The sequence below is a fragment of the Austrofundulus limnaeus genome, unplaced genomic scaffold (genome assembly GCF_001266775.1).
Source record: "Austrofundulus limnaeus strain Quisiro unplaced genomic scaffold, Austrofundulus_limnaeus-1.0 Scaffold134, whole genome shotgun sequence".
NCBI classification, from domain to species: domain Eukaryota; kingdom Metazoa; phylum Chordata; class Actinopteri; order Cyprinodontiformes; family Rivulidae; genus Austrofundulus; species Austrofundulus limnaeus.
The window spans coordinates 821,092-826,345 of NW_013952536.1; positions in this window are offsets into that span (position 1 = coordinate 821,092).

Consider the following 5,254-nt stretch of genomic DNA (forward strand, 5'->3'; position numbering starts at 1 on the left):
CAGTGGATCTGCGCTCAAAAATGCAGCCTAGGTGGAGTAGTCGAACACAGATCCACTGATCCTTCAACACAGAGCATCTTCAGAAGACAAGTTGATAAAGCAAATTTTTTAAATCTGTATTGTTCCATACAAGTGTGTATTGAACCTAAAGCATACGGTTCGATACAGGTACATGTATTGTTGCACCCCTAAAATATATATATCATTTTTTAAATTAATGTTGAATTTTTTTCAAAAGGGGCAACATTTGAAAATGAAATCGTTCTTAGAAAAACTACTGTGACATAACAGACTGGCAGTCGGTTGTTGTGCATATGTGGGTATTTTTGAAAATAATCAAAACATAGCTTTTGACACCCATCATTCGCCACATTTGTATTTTCCTTTTCAGACTAGTTAGCCTGCCATTTCAATTAAAACTGAATTCTATTTTTCTAAACTGCAGTTACTCAAACAGCAATCTACAACAGGTAAGGTATTAACAGCTCATGACCGTCTAACAACACCACAGAACCCTCTTTCGAAAAATCTGAGCTGTACCTTAAATTTCTACTGTTTAAATATACTGTATGCTGTACTGTATGCATATATTATTACAACACTCCACCTGCTCATTTTCATAGTTTATACAAACCTTAGTTTTTTAATTACTCAGCTGTTCTAAAAGAACAGCTTTCATTGTTTCCTCTAAAAGCAGAAAACAGATTCCAGTGCTGTACAAACACCAGCTTAAAAGGGCAAATTAAGCTTGAACTCATGTCTTGGTGTTTGTTTTCTTAAGCTTTTTGATTTAAAGCATAAAAGAGGTTGAGTAGACACAATGAGTGTCCCTCCAGTACTTTCAAAAGCTAATTAAAACTTTTTTCTTTCAGTTTGCTTGTTTGTTAATTAGCAAGCAATGAACAATTCTTGAAATCAAAGAAAAAAAAGAAGAGAGAGAGACACTCCAACATCAGTTCATAAATTTCTAAAGTCATTCTTTTTCTGTGAATCTGTTCCTGCGGTGTGTCTGCTGCGAAACATCGCTCCTGAATTATTTATGAAACCTTCATTAAAATACCTCAATTTGCATAAAACACAGGGGCTGGCTCACAGGATACATTAGGGCTTTTGATCCTGGTGTTCATGTCAAGTGATTAAACACAGAACCGGACCACCAATGAACCCCCGGAACATGGAAGGCTTGACATTTCTTTAAAAATCTGATGACAAACTTTACTCAGATTTAAGGTTTGAAAATGAGGAATTATCATGCATGGTTGTAAGTGGGTCAGTCTGAAACCTTTTGGTGCAGCAAGCAGATTCTATCGTGCAGGAGTTGCGATTTGTGAAGACATTAGTGCTACTTTGGAACACTGCGGTGCTGATTTATCATGATAATATTTTTAATGGAAGTGGTGACTGTCTGTCAAATGCTATTGCCCTGATTTATCTACAAAGGTAGAGCAAATTGTCTTCCTTTTATCAGTCACACTAATTTGAAGTCTCACAGCAATCCATCCACCCCCAGACATTTGTGCATTCTTTGTATTTTAGATTGTAGTTTATTAGCAGGAATCAGGCTAATGGGCACATATGAAAGCAGAACGAAAGGCAGATGCAGCCATCTCTGCATCCAAATTATTTATTGATGACGTTTATCTGAGTGGTGAAAGGGACATTTCATTTTTTTTTATTTATTAGTGATTTGTTCTTTTTTTATTTACATCAAGGGACAAATCTTGCATTGCAGACTGGGGATTAATGAAGAAAATCTACTGGAGCACCATAGCACATATTGAATTATCTAAATGTTAATAGGTATTGAAAGGTTTGAAACTGGTGAAGTGTTGAAGAAAAATGCTCTGACTGAAAATAAAAAAGAAACAACTGCAAATTACATCCGAGGGACAAGAGTTTCATAAAAAAATAAAAAATATATATAAAATAAATAAACAAAATAATAAAGTGCTTGTCTTTGCAGTTACTGTGTGCACAGGTTTCCTGCTCTCGAAACAGCATATTTTTTTTCTTTAGGTAAAGATGTTTTGGTGTTCAGTTTCTTTTCCTTTTTCCAAATGCCAATAATCATCACTATCAAAATGATCTTTGCAAACATAAAGTTCTGAAAGCTCCTCTGCACATAAATAAGTGTTGAGCTCACTTTGTAAAACTACCATCTTATCCTATAATACCCCCCAATCCCCCAGTGATAGTTTGTGCAATCTGCATTTTATTGTGATATTATGAGATAGCGTCTAAAAAAGCATGAAATGTCTGAAACATCTATGTTTCACATAACAGTGGGCTGAGGTTTTATATTTTATCTTTTCTTATTGGTTTTATTTCATGTTTTGTTTTCTTAATGTTTGGTGCTTGGATTCCATGCTTTGCTGTTAGCTTTTCTTTTTCTAAAGTACAGGTGCTGGTCATAAAATTAGAATATCATGAAAAAGTAGATTTATTTCAGTAATTCCATTTAAAAAGKGAAACTTGTATATTATATTCATACAATACATACAAACTCACATATTTCAAATGTTTATTTCGTTTAATTTTGATGATTACAAATGACAACAAATGAAAATCTCAAATTCAGCATATCAGAAAATTAGAATCTTGTGAAAAGKTTCAAAATGGATGGCACCTGGTGCCACACTCTAATCAGCTAATTAACTCAAACCACCTGCAAAGGCCTTTAAATGGTCTTCCAGTCTAGTTCTATAGGCTACACCAGTGGTTCCCAAACTTTTCAGCTTTTGACCCACAAAATAACAGTAGCAGAGACCTGTGCCCACAACTATTTTTGGATGATAAACATTTATATCTGGTCAACTTTTATTATTTATTATTCTACATTTATACATTTTAGGCAACTAAGGCAAAAATGTAATTAATTTAGAAAATATTTTCAGGACCCCACCTTGATGTTTCAGGACCCCACTTTGGGTCCCGACCCCAACTTTGGGAACCACTGGGCTACACAATCATGGGGAAGACTGCTGACTTGACAGTTGTCCAAAAGACGACCATCGACACCTTGCACAAGGAGGGCAAGACACAAAAGGTCATCGCTAAAGAGGCTGGCTGTTCACAGAGCTCTGTGTCCAAGCACATTAATAGAGAGGCGAAGGGAAGGAAAAGATGTGGTCGAAAAAAATGTACAAGAAAGAGAGATAACCGCACCCTGGAGAGGATTGTGAAACAAAACCCATTCAAAAATGTGGGGGAGATTCACAAAGAGTGGACTGCAGCTGGAGTGAGTGCTTCAAGAACCACCACACACAGACGTATGAAAGACATGGGTTTCTGCTGTCGCATTCCTTGTGTCAAGCCACTCTTGAACCACAGACAGCGTCAGAAGCGTCTTGCCTGGGCTACAGAGAAACAGGACTGGACTGCTGGTGAGTGGTCCAAAGTCATGTTCTCTGATGAAAGTAAATTTTGCATTTCCTTTGGAAATCAAGGTCCCAGAGTCTGGAGGAAAAGAAGAGAGGCACTTCATCCACGTTGCTTGAAGTCCAGTGGAAAGTTTCCACAGTCAGTGATGGTTTGGGGTGCCATGTCATCTGCTGGTGTTGGTCCATTGTGTTTTCTGAGGTCCAGGGTCAACGCAGCCACATACCAGGAAGTTTTAGAGCACTTCATGCTTCCTGCTGCTGACCAACTTTTTGGAGATGCAGATTTCATTTTCCAACAGGACTTGGCACCTGCACACAGTGCCAAAGCTACCAGTACCTGGTTGAAGGACCATGGTATCCCTGTTCTTAATTGGCCAGCAAACTCTCCTGACCTTATGGGGTATTGTGAAGAAGAAGATGCAATACACCAGACCCAACAATTCAGAAGAGCTAAAAGCCACTATTAGAGCAACCTGGGCTATCATAACACCTGAGCAGTGCCACAGACTGATCGACTCCATGCCACGCCGCATTGCTGCAGTAATACAGGCCAAAGGAGCCCAACTAAATCCTGAGTGCTGTACATGCTCATACTTTTCATGTTCATACTTTTCAGTTGGCCAACCTTTCTATAAATCCTTTGTTTTTATTGGTCTTCAGTAATAATCTAATTTTCTGATATGCTGAATTTGAGATTTTCATTTGTAATCATCAAAATTAAACGAAATAAACATTTGAAATATACGAGTTTGTATGTAATGCATGAATATAATATACAAGTTTCACTTTTTAAATGGAATTACTGAAATAAATCTACTTTTTCATGATATTCTAATTTTATGACCAGCACCTGTACTTCAGTTTTTTATTTTTGATCTGCCATCAAGCATCCTTTTTGCCTATAGTTTGAAATAATGAGGTGTCCAAAAGTGACCTAATTGTTGCCATTAAATCCTATTCCAACACTCGGTATAAATAGGCCATAGCTTCACCAAACTAAAACCACTCAGTTTTCTTGTTTTCAAACCTTCATTTTATACTTGTAGGCATATCGTGATTCATTTATTGCCTCAAAAGGACACAAGACATCAAAAAAAAAAAGGGAATTTCTTTGCTCATATTTCTTCATAATATTTCCTCAAAGTTAGACAGTCTGCAAATACAAGAACGTTTTTTTTTTTCAGAACTTCAGAAAATACTTTTTTTATGTTTTTGATGAGACAAATAAATTATGTCATATTTGTGGTAGAGGTCAAACTGGGGTCCCAGGACTCCCAGGGGTATGCAAAATAAATTACAATAAATTATTAATCATGTCAAATCATTAAAAATAAAGCGTTCAAATGCACACGGAGACTGATAACCAATAAAACAAAAAGAAACCAACATTTAAAAGTTAAAATGGCAGGTAAGTTAATCATTTTGAACCAGCATGAGTCCTTGAAAATGTCTGTTCCTTTTAAAGAGTCCCCAGACCCAAAATGTTTGAGATTCCCTGGCATAGAGGACAGTGTCTCATCATCACAAAAGTTCCTTCATTATCATGCACCCACCCCTCACATAAATGGTCCATTTTCAGTTCTGTCAGTCAAAGTGGTTGTTCACCACGTTGCCTGTTTGCTGTTCTTCATTTCTTCCTGTTTTATTAATTAACAGAAATGAGAACTTTTAAAAACAATCAAAAGGAGTCAGACTTTACCACCTTTTTCACACGTCCTTCAAAATGCAAAAACAGGAGGAAGCAAAATTGCCTGTCAAATGTTACCTTGGCATCTCCTCTTGTCTGTGGAGGTTGACTTGTCTGAGTTCATAACACCAAAGTTTTAACTTTTCACACATGGGTAGTTGAGAGCCCCCCCCCCCCCCCCCCCCCC